General features: G+C 35.2%; 1 long non-coding RNA gene across 8 annotated transcripts; it reads right to left on the bottom strand.

Annotated features, from left to right (window-relative positions):
* Positions 1 to 692: 692 nt before the first annotated feature.
* LOC106158490 (uncharacterized) lies at positions 693 to 20,884 on the bottom strand. Of its 8 annotated transcripts, none has more exons than XR_015331057.1 (7): positions 20,832 to 20,859; positions 17,306 to 17,370; positions 15,057 to 15,182; positions 13,178 to 13,398; positions 9,728 to 9,861; positions 8,992 to 9,143; positions 693 to 1,254 (listed from the first exon to the last, which is right to left on the bottom strand). It is a non-coding gene; the product is annotated as an uncharacterized LOC106158490 (long non-coding RNA). The 8 variants fall into 8 exon arrangements; XR_015331056.1 differs by having other exon boundaries at positions 15,057 to 15,164; XR_015331063.1 differs by lacking the exon at positions 15,057 to 15,182 and adding an exon at positions 11,289 to 11,363.
* Positions 20,885 to 20,890: the final 6 nt, after the last annotated feature.

Raw genomic sequence — 20,890 nt, 5'->3', positions numbered from 1 at the left:
GCAGGTGACACTTCCTTACTTTAAGCTCCCATCAAAACCAAAAAAAGATACAGGTCAAAATAAAGAAAAATTCTACTATCTATTAGTTGCCATGATACATCTAGTAACATGAAATCACAGAAATGTGCATCTGAATGTTTGTGTTCATGTGTGCGTGCGTGTATGCACGCGTATAAAGATAGCATCCCCCTCGCCCCACAGTTAACCTGTCACAGGTCGTGGCAATAAATCCCTGCTCAGCACTGGGATTATTTAATACGGGCAGTGAATGGCAGTTATTGAGGGTTCCAAGTGGTGATGAATCTCTCAAGCAATGCTTAGTTTACACAGTGGTATTGAGGGAGCTATTATGTGCAGCATGCACACAGTGTGGATTGCAGAAGGACCTTGAATAGGGACTCATCAGGGCTGCTGTCACCACAGACCACCAACTATGCTCTCAGTCTTTCAATCTTGGCCTTCAATTCTCTGTCACTTCCAATCCAACACAATCAGAAAGACTTGGGGACTTCGGCAGAGACAGATGAACAATGTCATCAGTAATGAGCAGGGATGTAGGTGGTCTGGAGGGGGAGAAACTCTACTGGGAAATCATAGACTAGATCCTAGAATGTGTAAGAGAGCACTACCATTACTGTATCAATAACCCCTCGACAACAACAAAACAACAGCAAAACAACAACAACAACATATTCAGTTTACACCAGAAGCATGATAGCTTGCTTTAATTGTCAGTACCGTTCTCCTTTCAACATAAGTGCATTCCTCCAACTTCTCCAGGACAAAAGAGTGCTGCTCTACTAAAGACCATTTAGAAATTCAGTCAAGGTGAAATTCTGTGACAGTTAAGCAAAGTGAACTCAAAGTGTCCTGGCTGACCTGTGACATGGGTAAAAAAAGAAGGTGCAGCCGTTCAAACACTGTTTATTTTCTTTTCTCCACACTTCCCTAACTGTAAATATTTTGATAATCTTCTTTTCAATATAATGTATTTTAAATAAGATTGTGCAAATCCATGTTACAAAACAATGATTTGACGGTAAGATGTTCTCTATTGTTTCTAACACAAGACCATATCTCATAGCATTATGGGGCCGCACAATGTTCTCGGCCAATCAAAGAAATGTACCACAAAAACAAATGCAAACACTGGTTTTGTAGCTTTGTCGTCATTTCCCTTAAAATAGTCCAAAGGTCCTGGTAGGGTGAGCGCTGAATACGATCAACAGGTGATTTCTTGGCTGACGTGCCTGCCTGAAAGTAAAGAGCAAGAATTTGCTAGACTTGCAATTATTTACAACTGAGCACACAACAATAGGTTTAAATTGCATTTTCATTTAAGGCACAATATGGGACAATTGGTTATAAAATGAATTAAATCTCTTGTAAATATGTAACAAACACTGGCTGCATTTGATTGTATAGCCCATAGAGGTGTTGTAAATGAGGTTTCTTCCACTAATTGATTCCCAGTTATTTTTGTTTGTAAACTTAAACATTCCCATTCATTAACTTTTTTGCTACCTGTCGTAATTTGTATTCTAATTTTGCAGTACATGCCTCGTGTCAGTAAGCAATTGGCAAGTGGCGCGACCTTTATGACCTCTGGCAATTTGCAATACTGCCAATCAAAGGTGATTGAAATAAATGAAATAATTTTGCTTGGAAATAGAGAAAGGCTGAGACAAATAGAAATGTAAACAGAGGCTGCACAATCAGTATAAGACTAGAAAAACACAGACAATTGACAAACATATTGCTTCCACTTGACACACGTGCACCTGCCCCATTCACGGCAAGTGTCATCCTGATAGTGGGCGACTGTATCAAATGTTACATACAAATCAATATTTAGTCGGCACTTTTAATTGGCCTTGCGCAGGATTGACTAACAACAAGCAAAAGGCCAAAAAGCAAATTCTATAATGAATTATTTGTTCTGCTCCAATCAGTAAGGGCAAGAGGAGGACCTTGCTGCTGGCTAGATCACTGATCAACAAACTGGCCATTATACAGCATGACCTCAAAGGTTCAAACTACAGACAATCTCTGAAGTTACCATAATTAATTGGAAATCTATAAAGTTCTACTAGAGAGCACAAAGATTGTGTAAAATTAAATAAAATGTGAAACTGTACAGAAAAACCAATCATAGCAGCATTCAAAAACAGACTGAATTCCAAGGTACATAATCACTGTCTACAGCTAAGTAAACAGGCTACTAAAATTACCCCTTAATTTCTCCAATTTTTTCCCCAATGAATATCATGAATATGTAGACTTTTAAATATCTTTAACTTGGGTGAGGGGAAAGACAGGCAAGGTGGGCCCTATTAAACATACCTATCTCCATGAAAATTACATTTCACTTTTACAAATCATAAGAGCGCATCACCATAAAAAGGCACATCAGGTCTTCCAAGCAGAACCACAGAAGTGCCAATTGGCAGTAGCACAGATTCAGAAAATGCCACATGAGCTAAGTTTAGGCAGAGGGCCACGCACTTGAGCAGGTGCACCAGTGAACCTTACACCATTTTAATACACTGCTTGTTACCACTTATGCTATAACATGGTGAATCCTGACCCCTACATGCAAAGAAATACAAGTCTGAATTTGACTGACAGGGAGTGACAAATTATGAATATAACTACCAAAAATACTCCGTTTTCAGACTATTAATTTTGCCAACACAACTGCATGTACTGGTGTATATTTCTTCTTTATAGCTCTTAACAAATTAAAAAACAAAGAGAAGAAAATTTTGTGTCAAAAATTGTATAGAGAAAGATGAAAAAATAGAGAAAATGATATTTGAAATATTTGATTGCTTTTCCTTTTCAATTTTTTTACCGAAATTTCCATTGACTAAAAGATTTTTCTCACAGATTGCAATGAAATTCTGTGCTACTGATTTTCCTAAATTAAATAAATAGTAATAAAAATAAATGTCCTCACCCACACAAATGAACCCCCATGACTTGCAAATCACTTGATGGCCTACTCTTCACAGATTTGCAATTCAATGACAAGGAAATTTAGTACATAAGCAATTTGGGGGCTTAAAATACATCCAGCCAAGTGTTTGAAAACTTTAATAATTTCTCATATTGATTTCTTCAAATCAATGGGGTTTCGAACAAATGAATAAAGTGCTGTATGCTGCAGTGATATGTCAAAAAGTATGGAATGGTGTGGCTGTGTAGTTTTGTCATTTCATGCCTGATCTGAGAGGCCAGGGGAAAGGTTCGAGTTCGTCACGAAAGGCGTGGTTATTAATTAATCAATGAACAACTTCATTCTGGAGCTTTGCCATATCCAAAACAAACAGCTCTAACAGTATTGGAGAGTTAGGAAAAAAAACCAAATAACTGTGGCCTTCACTTTTTTTCTTTGCTCCCAATTCTGTACATTTTTTCTGTTAATGAGAACCCAGACATACATTCATCTGGGAGTTGCAACCAGCATCCAAAGTACGACAAAAAAAGTTCATCCACTGTCTGAACTGTCTGGGTCAGATCTGATGAAGCGGTAATCAAATTTTGATGGAGCGAGAATTAAGTTATAAGAAGTACTCAATATCAAATTATCTTGCATACAATAATCAATAGCTAGCCATTACTGCCACAACAAGATCTTTTTTATCAGCGATTGAAGACAGATTAGTTTCAAAATTCATTTCTCAAGTCAACTGAATCTGTAATTATATGTAACAATTAGTAAATGTACCTGCCCAAGACTGCTAGACATGGCTACAGCAGTGAGGTCAGCCGCCGGGAAAAGTCACCACTCACAAGTTGAAAATAAACACCCAACAATGAAACAAGGGTACTAATTTGTACCAATAAAATAATGTCACTTGTGACTAAGTATAAAATTGCCACAACTTTTGTAGTCAGCACCTGTTTTGTTTGTGCAGAAAGTCAAAGGTAATGTTTACACATGTAATTGGTTTAGCTGTTGATCTGCTAATGAGCCAGTAATAACTTCATACATTGTGCAGCTTATGGTTGGAACAGAGGGTAATTCACAACACAATCCCGTTATATGGTTCACAGAAGTGATGCAAAAATAAGAAAACAAATTCCAAATACAGTACCTCACAATAAACTGTCAAAAGACAACACCCACCCTCACCCTTAATGGGAAAAACATCCCAGGTTGATTAGAATAGCTGCTATAATAATGGAGGTCCTGGGTGCTAGCTGTTAAGTAATATGTCTGGGTTACAACCACAGGTGAGCATTCCTTTCCTACTCCAAGGTGATCACACTTAACAACAACTAGACCTTGGGCATAATTAGAAAATACTGATTTCCTTGCTAGTTGAAATGAAATAACTTCCAATCTTGCAAGGTTTCAATAACTAAGAAGCACAGGAGGGAAAGATACACTATTCACTATGTTTACAACACCGAAATAGCTGTGCAGGTCGTGTGAGGGGTTGTTATTTTAACTAATTTTATAAATATAAAGAACCACAAATCATTTTTCTAAATCAAGGCTATGCTGGGTTAGAAATAACAAAAACAGTTTATTTTGAAATATGTTGTTACCAAAATGTTGCCATGTTTTTCTTGTTGCAGTTTCTGGACACCTCTTGAATAGCACTGCATAAAGTTTTCTTTCTAAAAGCCCTACAAAAACTGCTACCTATATATAGAACAAGTATGTTTGCTAAAACAATAATCACATAAATGCTGGTCTTTCATACATAAAAAAGTACTCGCATAAAAACACTTCCACCTGTAGGAAATTATCCATTCATAAAACCATGTACATGTAGTAGGAATTGTATCAGTAGTAGTTTTTCTATAGCCACGCCACAGCCGTGCCCTCTTGTGGCCTTTTATATAAGGGAAATATTAAGAACTAAAATGACTAAATCTAAAACTTTAGAATTACAATTGACTCTGATACAATTTGTTCTCACAGAAGTTTGCAAACAAAAATACAATTTGTGTAGGCATGTGTATAAACAGCAAATATGATACAAAGAAGGGTAAAACCCTATATTTGTTCTTCAATAGTCAAAAATGAAAGTGAACAAAGCCATTTAAGTAGCCACTATAACATCAAGGTACTGGACTTAATTCTCTTTTTTTTTAATTGGTATTTTTGTACAAAGGATTTTTATGCACACCTTTACATACGCCTGTAAATTTCTTTCAGGCTTCCTTAAAATTAAGATAGTATAATGTTAAATATAGAGAAAAGATAATGGTAAATGCATCATAAAAAGGCAATAAAATGTCTTTCCGCAACCTAGTTTCCCAATCAAGTAATAACTCCCCTCCCTGCTCACTCCATTATCAACTGAAAGACCCCCGCTACACATAATAATAAAACAGGCTGTCTGGTCGGAAATGAGAGAAATGCAATTATTCCCCCAAAGTTCCATACTGCATCTGATTATCACTTATCACTTTCTCCAGACAACGCTCTCATCCCACAAGATATGTTATAATAGAGAGAAGTGTCAATTTTCCTGTAATATTATGAATTACAGTGTTATCAGCTAGAGGTGCGCTCTCCTATTTAATCGCGGGGTATCTGTAACCATCAGAATAAGGAAGAGCACGTCATGATGTCTCATTAGGACTTTCTATACACAAAATTGGAAGAATGTAGGGTATGGAAAATGAGGGACCCACTCCCTGAATTATCCCAATACACTCTGGTCTTGTAAATTGGTTTTCTGGAGAAAACTGGTAATGAAAAAGCTATAATTTTCAATAGTTACAAAGCCTTGGAGGGATGTACTGTGCTCTGGTAGCTTCCACCCTCTTCTGGGGCAGCACCTTCCTATGACATACCTATAATTACCTGCTTGTATGACATAAACTACGCCTAATTATGCCCCAGTTAACAACAAGCCCAAGGCAACTCCTAATCAAGAACTGGAGTTGGCCACGGATAAGTAGAAATTAGTCACTGAGGTGGCTGCCTCTCTTCTCCAGGCAAGAAAACTTAATAAGATTTTTAATGAGAGAAGTCAAGTGGTGTAAAACGGGGTCAGATTTCTTCAAGGTTGGCTGGTCGCCTGAATGTATGTCTCTCACCTCAAATCAGTAATTGACAGTTCAAACTGCCTGATCAGTTTTATTGAATGCCATTTTGTTGTGTAATGCAAACATGGGTATAGAGCTGTCAAAATGTGGGCCGTATTTGACCCCATCCTATCTTTGCCCTCACTAAAATATGTATGTCTCATAACAACTGTTATAAGATAGAACCATGTCGAGGTTACATTTTACAAGGGTGGCTTACAAGCCATTTACACATGTAAACAATATTCTATCTGTTCTAGTGGTGAGACTTTATAGGAAGAAGGACATTAGACTCCCTTATCTGTCATGAACATTTACCAGTCCTTACATCTTGATATTGAAATCCTTTAATACCACATCTGACATCCGGTAAATACAATTTATTTAATATATCACTGATGCCTTGAACATTACATTGGAGTGATCAAATACTGATTACAGCAATATATGAGGTGACAAGTGAGCCGGGTCTTCAGAACACATGAATCATGGCAGACATGAAGAAACTAGCTGTCTGTACATATTACATATTGGCAAGCTGAAGCTGAAATAATAAGCAGTTTTAAAAGCAAGGTTTAAATTGATATTCACTCTAGTGAATATTGCATTTCAAATTCTACATATCATACTCAGGTCTATTCAGTAATACTTGGGGGGTTTGGCGACATATCTCTGTACGGAGACATACAAGTATTTCATCACCACGCTGCACCCTGCAACCAATGAGATGATTAATATCAAATGACCATCACGATAGGAATAAATTGCAGACCTCCGCTGTTCTTATTAAGAATGGTGAGGTGAGGCTGCCGGACACCTTATTTCTTCTGGCATTTTTGTCAAAATTAGACTCCTGCTGGCTATGTTAAATTTTGCCAATTGCATATTGATTATTTAGTTTGGCTCATAACGATAAGAAATTTAAATATTTTTTTGCCTTTTCTGATATATTTGACCTTTTCAGCTATCTGGTGAGGATTATTGAACTTACGACTTTACAAGAGCAGGCCAAAATTAATTTTGCACTAACAGACTAGAATATCAAACCTATGACAGACCAATCCCTAACACGTTTAGGCGTTTTACAAATTAAGATGTGCTTTTTGAATTTCAATGTTGAAATATATCTTACTGCCTTGTGGCTGACTATTAAATTTACATAATAAATACTTATAGGATTACCTGCCTTGCATTTGTTTTTTTTTCTGAAAGGCCACGATACAGAAAAGAAAAATTAAATTTCAAAAGTCGAGGTCACTATCTTATAAACATATTGAACACCAAGCTTTTTCTTATGCTTTATAAAATCAAAATTTGTTATGAATTTCTGCTCCTCTACTTCTCTTTGTCCTTAACCCTCTCCAACACCCTGATACTTTCTCCTTCTTCACCTGTTGGAAGTTGGAAACAAAACTGTTTGCTCTTTACCGGCAGTGCCCTTACGCAAGTAACAGTGTAGCATGGGGGATAATGCACATTCCTAGCTACTACTACAGGTAGATTCAAGGCAATTATCTCTTACAAATGTAATTACCAGGAGCTCTAAATTTAGAAGGACAAAACACCTGGAAACCACCTGCTTTAACTGCTTTGACATACTTAACATTCCATACTCAACCACATTCTTTGATCTACTATAAATCACATGTAAACTTTTAATTATTATTTCATTTCAAACTTGACATTTAAACTTGAAAGTGTCCCCATTAAATTTACCTTATTCACATGAGACTGTCAACAGACAATATTAGAAGAATGTTGGACCTATATAACTTATCTTTATCTGTATGTTATACTCCCATTTTTTCAAAAAGGAAGGAATTAAACATTATTACAAGCATTCATACATTACACTGGCTCACAATTTTTATTTGAATTTAAAAGAAATTTTAAAATTTAAATTTCAAAGATCAAATAAGACATTCCACCAGGCAAGTTCACACAAATCATAATTTATCACTTAATCAACCTCCTTTTACATAACCCGCCCCCACCCTTTACATTTCACAACACCCATGAATTACCCCTCCTCCAACTTGTCTGCTGCTTTTCAATTAAAAAGTAAAGAAGCGTGACTAGATCTCATCTCAATCTATACATCCGTTAAAAGAAGAATCACAATGAAGAGATCCGCCTAAAATGTAGCTCAAAACGTAATGTGCATAACTCTAAAAATCAGGTGATTTTTCAGCTCATATCTTTTGACGCTATTAAAATACTTTCTCCATCTCCTGGATACATCACTTGTGCCTCACATATTACAGCTGAACATGTGCACCGCACGCACCTTATCTCATGCTAGGGGCGTACTTTCTTTTCATCTTTGTTATTAAAGCTTTTTCAATTGAAAATAATGTTCAAGGGCAAATAGGTCACCCCAACTGTTTAAAAATCTTTATTTTGATTTGTATTATCAGCCCGTCTTTGCCTTTATCTTCCGTTTTGTGTTGGAAAAATTAAATCATTTACTGATCTCTCTGTCTCACATCAATACGTTTACCTCTGTTGTGCCAGGGAATGTTTTAGTTTATATTTTGATTTTGAGCAAATATGTACCTGAAGTAGATGATAATCAATCTTGCCAGCTAATCTAAATTCAAACACAGCGACATTTTTGCAACAAGTAAATAATGGAAGTTAAACAAGAGCTTGAAAGGACACACTTCCTCTTCAATTTTTTTAGGAAAAATTCCCAATTTCTAAAAACTGGCAATGTTTCAGATCTACACAAATTCTTAAAGGGACAGCATATACTTTTCCTTTTTGGAACATGCAAAGTAAGACAAGTGTGCTTATCCCTAAAGCACAAGATAGTACAAGGATACCATGATTCATTCATACTCAGAAGTCCTGTGAGCAAATATCATGTGAAGAGCATGAACCAAACAATTCAAACAAAACGAAGGAACTAATGAATTGCGTGACATGTGTAATACTTACACTTACATGAAAAGAACGTCACTGACCATAATGCCAGCAGCCTTCCGACATCTATCAAGTTAAACATTGGACGAGTGCTTTCTTGATTTCATCCTACGTCATGTTTGGACAAGCACTTCCTCCACGCAGCTTTGTTTTTAATGTACAGGGCACTGAAAGAATCATTATGTAGAAGTTGAAATGTAAACAATGGTTTTCTTCTTTACTCAAGAAACATTTCCTTAAACATTTTAAGCATAAGTGCTCACAGGAAGGAAGTGACATGTTTAAATGAAAACAACATTCCCTCAAATGTTTCAAAATAGTTTTATATAGTTTCTATAACAATGCAAGAAATGCATGAAATTCATAAACATGATAGCCACCAAAGAAGAAACAAAATTACTTCTTCATTTTGAAATTCAATAAATGAAATTGTTTTTAAAGAGTATGCTGCCTGATACACCTAATGCAACTTCTGAAATTTTGTAAGAAAGGCATGTCCTTTCATAAAACTTGAAAGGAATCAACAATGAAAGATAAAAAGATATCCCACAACAGTGATTTTAAATTTGTCACCAGGTTACTTTCAAAACAGACCACAGATATATGTAAGTACAAAAATACTGAAATCAGTGTAAAAATTTATTCTGCAGTCAAATGATTTCTTTTTTTTTTTTTCAAAATGGACATCAACGGTAATATAAGCCAAATTTTGCAGCAATAATTGATTTTTGTTGAAAAGTTTTATACTAACATTGCTGTCACATGTCTTGGGGCATGTCGTCTGCCTGTCTCAACACCCACAGTAAAAGGTCTGGCTGGAACTGGAGACAGCAGCTCCATCTAGTGGTGGTTCTTGCTTTGCCTCTAATGGAAGCATGAAGGAATCTGCAAAGGATGGTTAACATTCAATACAAAAAGGTACTAAAAATGATAAAGTGTTAACTTTATGATGCTGTATTGTTATAAACTGAGCTGTGGCCCCATTGTGAAAGGTTAGGCACAGAGGTTACAAGACAAAACTGATTATAAAGAGAAATGATGAGGCCCGCATATCTGTACAATGTGGTGTGTTATGAGAAAAAGATTGTGGCGACAAGCTTTTTTCTGTCAACTAATAAATGAAATGTCAACTCTTTAGGATACTCTCTTTGCAGGAGATGTATAATATAGTACATTTTAAAGAGCATTATCCCCGCTTAATCCTATTCTAAAAGATAAAAACTCAGAGTTTGGGTCTTTTCTCAATGTGAGAACTCTTATATGTGTACAGACACACTGCATATAAAAGCACCATCAAGTTCATGAATAAAACTTCTCAACAAGTGCCATCTCAATGGTTGCTTTATTCTCCTGTCAAATCAATGGTTTTATTGCGCAATTCCATCATAAGATCAAATATGATGGAGAATCCAATGCCATGCTGCACAATTCCTTTCAAGGCATCACCAGTGGATTTTTTTAGAGATTTTAGATTAATAAAGTGTTTTTGTCTGTTTTCATTTTACAATGATCTTACAGTGTTAAAGTTTCAAAATTGAATCATTTTGTCCCCCTCCAAGTGCACGACTCCAGGACTGTCTACCCTGTCTATAGCATCAGAAATTATGAGCACTGAATGCCAATGAGTCAACAATCCCTTATTTGCTCAGAAATTCAGAAAATCAAATCAGATTGCTGATAGGGCCAAGGGCTATTGATTAGATGCAATGACAATGCTTCTCTAAATACTAACAAATTTCAATTCTATTATGGTGCCAGAAGTATGAAATGGTTACTCTGTGGTCTCCCGAGTGCTATCCTGCCCATTGTCAATGCCACTGATCACATTACTGGTCAATAGCTGATAGCTTATTTAATTGGCATGTGTATCAGATTGCATATTCGCACAACCAAAGTGTGCTGTTTAGATAGCAATGAGATCACCAAATATTCCTCCTACTCTACAAGCCTAGTATGAAACGGCATTATGATAACCCCCTCACATCCAGATCAAAGACACTCTGGCGGGCTAAGTGGTCGTAACTTGAAGCCTAATGACATTTCACGAGGAGATAGGTATTAATTAAAAGCTAGTAATGACAAATGTCAAACCTGGTGATGATGTTAATGGCATTAAGTGATTGCACTAATCATGCATTTCATAACCATCAGCTAGGGTCATGGGTTTGGACTTCTAGGAAAAGACAAAAGCCCTATTTCCAAGGAATCTTCTGAGCCATCTGTGAGTAATCCAAGACCATTGTCTTGGCTCTTTCACACAGGGCCACCAGGCCACCAAGCTCTTAGTAATCATGAAAGAGGAGAGTTGTCACCTTCCGTTTTTTAGGTATTTGTGCCAGCTATGGCCACAAGCCTGATGCTATGCAGTCCCGAATGACCATCGTAAACTGGAATCAAACAACGATAAAATGACCAAAATATTCATAAAATTTGACCATCCCTCAATTCAATTGTTTCTGCATTAAACATGATATGATATCAATGTGCACCCAATCCCCTGATGTGTATATTAACCATGCATGATAATATAAGGTTAAAAATTAACAATCTTTATGTTCCACTGAAAGAATCTCATTTTACTGGTGGATACATATATGTGGGGCACATTTTTTCTGAAGAGATAAGCTCGCTATATCAGTTACTACAAAAACAAACTCCAACAATAACTCAGGATTTTGAAATCCCTACCTGATCAATGGCTATCTGAAAGGAGATTCCACCCTGTTCAGGTAGCTGTAGGGTGGGGATGTTTACCAACAGTGGGTGACCCTGTGGGTGACCCTGTAGGGGCCCCTACACTGGGTGACCCTCTCTCAGTCTAAAGAATTACCAACAATAGTGAACAGTTCAGGTCTGGCCCTGTCCTCAGAGTTCTATAGGTTCTAAGCTAACAGGTATTTAGCCCTCAGTCTTGTCCTGATGAGGCTGTACCCTGGGGCTGGGGTTCACAGGGGGTGGGGAGGTCAGGGAGGAGAACTGCTGGGAAATCTGCCTCATCATATTGTACCCATGAATAAAGGAGTACAGAGAGACAATCAGTCATGCAATAAACAATGACAGCTTATCCTTTTTTCTCAAAAAACATTTAGTCACTCTCACCCTCCCAACCACTAATTGTGGTTAGGACATAAAACGTGCTTTTCTTATCCACAGAGTAGTGTATGGTTATTTTCTGAATATTGAAATTCTACTCCACACTTAAGGTGTCTGATCTAACTTTGATCCTATTAGGAGCAGACACCTGCTTCCAGGAAGGGACTTACTACTACATTGTGCTCCAAAGTATAGTCTGTCCAAATGCTCATCCCACTCTTGTGCCTAGTCTGGTCTACATGTGTACGTGATTTCTTTAAAACAAATATATAAAAACTATTCATTTTACTAGAAGATACGTACTTTAACCAAACTTTTTTTTCTGACTCTTAAAAATTTAGTGGACAAAAACTGAAATTGATGGAACTGTTCCCAGTCAGAAGATGATGATGATGATGATGATGATGATGATAATAATAGCAGCCACATTTTTTTCATATTGATGTCAGCAGAGGTAGGACCAAGGGGTGAGTGTCACACAGTACCTGAGAAGAGCAGACCCTAGTGTTGACACATCAGCCTGCAAACAGAGCCTGATCCTATCAGCAAACAGCCAGCATTTGTGCAGGTGTGGGGGATAGGGCCATGATAGGGTCAATATTAAACTTTCATTTCCTGATTAGCCCCTCCGTGCCTCCAGACCACAGTCAAGCATACAGACATGGTGTTTTTGTTTCCACACGAGTATTTTTTTCCATAGAATGTATGTATCAATAATTTGAAAACAAGTCTGGTTTTATTTTTCTTTCTTTTTGATGACAAATAAGCCATAATTTGCCCCGAGAACTCTTAAAGGGACCTTCTCTGTATGGCATAAATTATTATTTAAAATGTAAGTCAGATGGAAAAGAAGACATCTATGATTTATTACATATTTATTAAAGAGGGAGGATCTTTATTGCCATATTGTGTAAGCAGATTCTGGATTTATAATTACATGGAAATAAAAGATGTTATGAAAGTCTTTTTCAATAGTTTGTCTGTTATTGTCTAATCTGTCAGAAACCCAGCGCCTCCCTGGCAAAGTAATTTTATAACTGTACAACCCAAAATTCAATGGGAATGAGTTATGATAAAACAGGTAAATAGAAATGCCACTGCCACTTACATTCCTACATCTCACAATTAAATAATGTCTGCTGCTGAGAGATGACCACGTTCTCTGTCAGCAATGTAGATGCGAGAGTGCGTTGGCCATCACTGTCCGTCTTGCATCTAACTGCCATCTACACTAAGATCCACGCATACAGCTGTTGTGTGGCACTGCAGATATCTGACCATCTCTGAGCACCAGCATCACCCTCCACCATACCTGGACAACTTCTTTTACTAAAAAGAAAATTTAAACAATATGAAAATTAGTTACTACAAGAACAGACATGCATTAGCAGGGGCGGATCCAGAGATATTTTCTGATATTTTTTGACCATCTTCCGACAGCAAAAGTTAGATACCCGTCTATATAAAATCTTGAAAAGACTTTAAATTCTTACCGTCTTCCAGAAGACCCAGAAAACGGCCTAAATCCGCACCTACACCAGTCAGACCTAATTTGGACAGAGTTACGGAACCTGGTGTAAACTAATTCATGGATAACCCTCCTAGTCTAGTCTTACTATTATGGATGGGAAAAGCTTTATTCTGATTGAAAAGGATTTTTTTCTGTGAACAATGATAAAATCACATTCTGATCTTGCTTATGAATTTTTTTTCCTGATAAATAACATATAACACCTGGCGAGTACAAAGTCATTAGAAAAAAAAAATACTAAACATTTTTTTCGTTGATTTTTAAACTGAAAGGTTCAAAATTGAGAGAGGTGGCTTTCATTTACATGAAACTCAGTCTTGGAGAAAACAAGTGTTTGAAGTTAAAAATAACACCTACTGATATAATATATGACATAATACTCTGATAACTGACATAAAAAGTGTTTTCATATCTTTCACTCAAATATTCAACAGAGAAAAAAATAAAGTGACTTAACCCGCACTTTTTTGTAAACTAATGGGAATGTATCCCTTTGACAAATGTTAAAATAGCATGTCACTTGAAATATATCACACAAAACTCAAATCCTTTCATGAAGTCTTTGGCACCAGCTCTATAATGAAACTGTCATTCTGTACATAAAAAAGTACAGTTGCTTTTTTTCCCTATATATATATATTTGTCAGTTTCCAAACACTTCAAGTATGACTAAAGATTGGCATCAAACATCATGAAGTTGAATGCTCAATATAATAAAAATATGTATTTGATGAATAATCAAAAACGGTTACATACCCATACGTACTATCTATTTCAATATAATTTGGTCAATCTTGTGGATAAAAGCTGATTAAAATCAGGGATGTTGTAATGTCTAAGGTAGGCCAAATAGGCTGCTAGGTAGGACCAGGTAGGAAGGCGATATATGTAAGTAGACAAGAAAGGGGAGGAGGTGGGGTGCAAGATGAACTGTTTGGGGAAAAACAGGACGTTAACAAAGACGTTAAAAGTACAAATAGTGCGCCCGTCAAATGTCGATTCTTGAAGGCACAATCAAAAATACATTTTACAACTTCAGCCAACTTGGTTAATCCAAGTAAGTACAAAAGGTTGAGTTGTCTAGTTATTCACACAGAAAATAAATTGCTTTAAAATGAAATACAATTTTACTGGTTGAAGACCACTCAGTATTAAATATCATATCATATACTCTACTCACTGAGCTAAGTCACTCTGTCTCCTCTTCACCTATAAATCTACCCAACGACATATTTTTCACCTCCACATTCCATAACAACTCCATCAAAACCTCTTGAATATATTTGCATGACACATAATACCCATGCTACTAAATTCTGGTCAATTTGACAGCCATTTCAGGTCAGATATATATATTCTGTTTTCATGAAGATACTAAAACTTATAAAGACAGATAAAGGCGAGGTGATTTAATTGTAATTGGAGCAGCAGGTTAAACTTTTATGTCTTTCCTTACCACAAAATCTTTTATTTCACAAAAGATTGAATTGCCATCACTGTTGGCAGGGGAAAGTCATCGCAAGGTCAATTGTTTGGAGTTCACAGGGTCAAATGGCAAGAAGAACTGGGATGAAAAATACCTCTGGGAGGTCAATGATAGGTCAATATAATTTTTACAAATTTACATTTAATATATTTTACAAAAAATTAATAATAAATAATAAGAAGAAGAATGAAATTCAATTTAATTAAAAAAAATTAGAATGAAATAAACTGGACAAATGAAGTACTACCATAACGAGAATGAAAAATTTACTAATGTACAAAAAATTAATTGTTCAAATGAGGCACTATCAAAATAAAAAAGAAAGAAAATCAAACAAATGTACAGTCAATACTAGTATATATCAAAGAAAAAGATTGTCAAGAAAATATAACTGAAGTGTTCAATTCATATGCAAGAACAAGAATCTATACAAATTTAAAGAAATGATGCACAAAAAGCTCTAGTAAAACTTTTTTATTATAACTCTATCATTTGCTTCATGATTTTTATCAGAAAAAAGTCAGTGACAAAATATGAATGTAAAATCACATCAGTACTGTAACTAAATATATGCCCCTCCTTCACAAACTAGGATATATTCACATCATGATATCTGTTTCAGTACTAAAACGTGACTTCTGCAACCTCATTTTAATGGCATCTGACCTTGAAGCTGTTTTTTTTTTTGAAAGATAGTGATACAATTGTTTAACTTTTTAATTTATGGAGCCTATCTGAATATCATTATCATAAATACTCATATGGACTCTTTATGCACTTGCTCAATTTGAGATTTTAATTAACACTGAGATGTTTGTTACTTCTTATTTTATCAACGCTATATTTTCATCACCCTTGCTGAGATATATTGAGGAGCAAAAAATGCTTGCTACTTTGCCAGATTAAAAAAAAAAAAATCATGAAAATGAAACCACATCCACACATGATTTTGAGTGCAAGAAAAGGTAAAAAAGAAATGGCAGCTCAGCTTTGTGACCAGGGGTCTGGGGGCCACTTCAATAAAAAACTGCTGAGAAAATTGGATTTGGGATTAAGAATGGGAAAAAAATCATGCCTGCATGTCAATAATTTCCACTCTGTGTAAGATATTCAAATCATTTACACAAACTGATCACATCTGTTTCACACCTAAACATTTCAAATCTAAATCAAATCACTTAATGGCAACATTTAAATCCATGCACGACGTTACAAGAGAGAGAGTCCAGTAAAAAGTTGAGAATATTCAAAGAGCACAAAAATGAGCCACAATTGAAAGTTCTAGATCTAGGATAACTGCCCAACATGACAATGTATCTAGTCTTTGGAGAAACTGTTTCATGACACGCCTGTCTACATGGCGCCTGGACAGTTGACCTCCCAAATTTAGTTAACATTGTGATTCAAACAAAAGATACAGTGCAGTCCCTCCCCTTACTGCCAATAAATGTTTGAGTGAAAATTGACAGTAGGTGCCAAGTTCTTTAAAATAAAATAACTGATCTGCCAAAAGCTATGTTTGACTTGTCAATGGGCCAGAGTAGGAGGCAGAAGAGTTTCTTTTTCAGTCAGCCAACATTTTTTTTCACTAAAAATAAACAACAATATAAAAAACATTGACCAACAATTTCACCAAACAAAGGTACCAGGAACTAACTTTAAACTTACTCCAATAATCACTATTCTAGAGGGTTTATTTAATGATATATGTTTAGTATTAAAAAGAATGTCAGTGTAGGTTGGAGAGACGGAGACATGATAAACACATGTACTGCCTCCAGGGAGGACTGCCTTCTCCAGCCCTAACATAAGTTAGAGAATACACCATATCAACACACTGATTTCATAGCAGATTTACATGCTGTACAAGCGTACTTTTTACGTACACTACACCAACCAACCTCCAAGATACAAATGGATACAAACACTGTTTATCACCTCTTTTGACATAAACTACTTCAGGCATTCTTTAATGACTTCCGTTTTTTTAAAGAGGCTTTTATGATGTAAATTGGCTTCTTTGACTCCTTAAATGATTGAATTTTTGCATTTAAATGTTCCAGATATTATTTCTGCCAATAAAGATAATACGTTCAATTACTCACATCACAACTTTGCCAGACACCTTCTATACACAAGACATTAAAACATGTATATCAAAAAAACATTCATTTGTAAGTTACCTATATTTATTCATATTTTTAAATATATTTACCTACATTAATCTGGACTGAGCATCTTTCAGGATGAGCCACAACTAAGAATCATAACCAAGCACTTTTGCCTGAAATGACAATAACAGCAACTACATTAAAGTTGGAAATGATCACTCTTTAGCATAACTGACAACAATTAATTCTATGAAGCAATAAAATTTAAATATTCTACATAAATAGGGCAGAAGTAAAAATAGCTTTATGCCTGAGATATTAAAGCTCTCATCTTGATGTGAATATATCACTAAAATCATTCCAAGTTAACTTCACGAATTCAAAACGATATGGTGAGAGACTAATTTTTGTCATACATACTAGAAAGTGGACAGAAAAATTAGTTTTTTTTCCCTAAGTTTCCAAAATCCTCTTAAGTTTCTTCCTTTGATGCCATTAAGACGTGTTAGGAGGAAATACATTTGCCTAATTTTATTGCACATACATATTAATTAAAAAGCAAAATCATTCAATATTTCCAAGAATAACATCACTTAAGAGGACGCTGTGCCTATATTATCATGAATAATATTGTAAAATAAAGATTTAAATGATAGCGTTGGCTAATTATTCATTTTTTGTGGGAAAATGAAGTCTGTAAATAAAACCAAAACCATTGTGGTCTCATGATAAACCACACGGCAAGTTAAAACTACATACATTTTTTATGAAGCTCCCTTGAATTTTACATCGTACAATTAAATGTCATTATCCTTGAGCCAATCAAGTTCTTGATTCATTGAGGAAAACTATTTCAAGCAACCCTTTTTATCAATAAATTTAAATTCAATCAATGGTATTTTAGCATACTCCTGGTTTCATAGACAATTTTTGTACATGTATAATAACTATCTTTGTATCCTAATTTGAGCTGAAAAAACTTTTCAATATTTTTTACAATATCAAGTTACTTTCATCTAATTTTCACAATGCCTAAAATGCAATCATGAGCAGAGAAAATGCTTTCATTTATTCAAGATAAAAAAGAAAAAAAAAAAGATTTGTAAGATTTATAAGTGTATACTGGTCATCTTCAAAGAAGGTAAAATGATACCAGGGACAATTCATTTAAAAAATATAATAATAATAAAAGCAAACAAACAAACAAACAAACAAACAAACAAATAATGATTATAATAATAAAAAAATGATAAACTTCCAACAAATTTGCTGATTTCCTTACCTCATGTCTAACATACAATAGAAAACGTGGAAACTGATATTAACATGAAAAAAAAAAATACTACTTAACTGTTCAACATCTAAGACTTTGAACTTCAGTATGGGAGAGCACTTGATAACAGTTACAAGATCATAGAATCCTAGGGGCTTGACATTCCACCAGTTATATAATTTCCCATTTCAGGTGTTTTAAGTCTAAATTTGAGTGTCACTAACATAAGAAACTTAGAAAGAAAATATTGTGATATTTGATTGCTTAGCACACATTATTGCCATTTTGAGAGACTTGTTAGTCTTATGAAAAATAACCAATTTATTTTGCATAATGGATAATCAAGCAGTGCTAGAATATGTGCTTAGAATGTACCTAAGAATGGTGATGACTTATTTTGCTGGTTAATATCCATTAATAAAAAGCAGACATATGTTTACTATTCAAGAAGCAAATACACTTTTCATTTTGAGCATCAATTAAAGCTCATGGTATACCTGTTAAATGTCTGTAATATGTACCACATTCTTGTCAATAATGAAATTACATTTGTTTGCAGAGAAAGTAGACAAATACTTTATGTAGCTGTCCAGCTTCAGCCAAGTGAAGTAAATATCACCTTAAATGTATCTTATCTATAATGTTTTGTTGTAAAATTAATTTTTTCTTAAAAAAAGAAAATAAATAAACAGGTTTTCTCCTACTTACGCATCACGCTTTGGCCTATCCCTGCACTTGGATTAGATGTTTTATATCATGAAGTATTTACATTCTTTCTGTACATTTCAAAAGAACATATCAACACCAGGTGCTTATCATTTTTAAGTTCAGAACTGGGAAAGATAAATAACTTTGATAAAATATGGGTTTGGGACATTTCTAATCAGGAATTTCAGAGCCTTCACCTCAATCTAAGTATCTAAGTGATAGAACATTGTCAAAGGTCCAAAGAAAATTAATAATTTGCTTTTGTTGTGCTGAAATCCTATGAACCACCCCTCTGTATTGCACACAAAAGAGAAAGTAAATACTTCAGGGAAAAAGAAGATGTAAACCAATCTAATACCATTGGATGTTTAGCAAATCTCTCAGGCAACAAATTTTAAAAGAAATACCTCCTCTTGAACGTTTAAGTTGCTGCTTGTATTTGCATGAGGAAACATGTTTATTTCACAGAATATTTTTGATCAAGTGTTATTATTGAGGCTGAATTGTGACAGTTGACCTTCTCCTTTGTTTTTTTTATTAGATGATAAAGCCAGGTTTTGCACACCTTATCGAGCAATCTGTTGAAGACATACAGTTAACTAAAAGTATCACACTATCTGGCTGATATTTTAATCAATATAAGATATAGTAAGCAGTGAGTAACAGGTAATGGATAGGCAATGCCTTTTGCAGCTTACAAACTTTAAAAGTACAAGAATGAATGAGCGACCTGTTAAGTAGGTAGATCACAATCCGCTAGGGGCGCTACAGTCGTAACTGTCCACGGGCAGTGAAGTGTTAAACTGAAGTCGGTCGCTGACAGTTTGCCTATGGAACCCCTTTTTTAAATCTCTCTTTTAGCGCTGCGTAAAAAAACTAATACAAGCCATTAACTAAATAAGTTGTAAATCAAAGAGTAAAATCCGGTCACATGATTTTCCCATGTTGCAGTCTTTGACAAGTTTCGGTTCTGCTTGTTTTAAGTTTTGCCTCTACAAAATGCTAAAAAATTTCAGGTAAGTGCTGGTATCATCTTTTTGAAATTTATATCCAGCAAAGTTTATGAAATTTGCTATATTATGTAGAAAAATCATGAAATTTGAAGGTTGCGAAGTATAGTTAATTTAATCCGCAATATTACATGATGTGAAAATTACCACAGGGAAATAGCTCTGCCCTGATTAGTCACAGGCTATGTGAGCCAGACAATAGGCTGAGCACACAAAGACACACAGGGTGCTCTGCTGCGCCTGAGTGATCATTGCTGGTCAGTGGGCACAGGTTTTGAGCTGAGAAGTGTGGACACTTTTGGTGGATTTTTGCAGTTAAAAAACTTCAATATCTTTGTTGCTTGTAGGAATATTAAAAAAATTCCAAATGATTTCATCCGGTTTTTGCATTACCTTTCAGATGATATAAGTATTTTAATTTTCTGATCAGTTTGAAAATTTTTCTGATATACCTAACTGTTAAGAAATGTGCATCAACAGATTCAGATTGCTTTGAGTTTATTGATATTCAACATTACACAAGTGAATGCATAAACAAAGCACACAGATATAAAGATATATAAAGAAGGCTCGAACTACCGAGGTCCAATATATAAAGTTGTACATAGAAAAAAGCTAAAACAAAATGCTAAGGGTAAGTTACCTGCTTTGCGGCTTACTTCCGGTATTTGATAAACACTAGCTCCGCAGAAAAAGAATACA

The sequence above is a fragment of the Lingula anatina genome, chromosome 1 (genome assembly GCF_051362555.1).
Source record: "Lingula anatina isolate TDL-2025a chromosome 1, LinAna3.0, whole genome shotgun sequence".
Taxonomy (NCBI): domain Eukaryota; kingdom Metazoa; phylum Brachiopoda; class Lingulata; order Lingulida; family Lingulidae; genus Lingula; species Lingula anatina.
The sequence above is the reverse complement of the archived record's forward strand: the minus strand, read 5'-3'. Positions and strand labels throughout refer to the sequence as shown.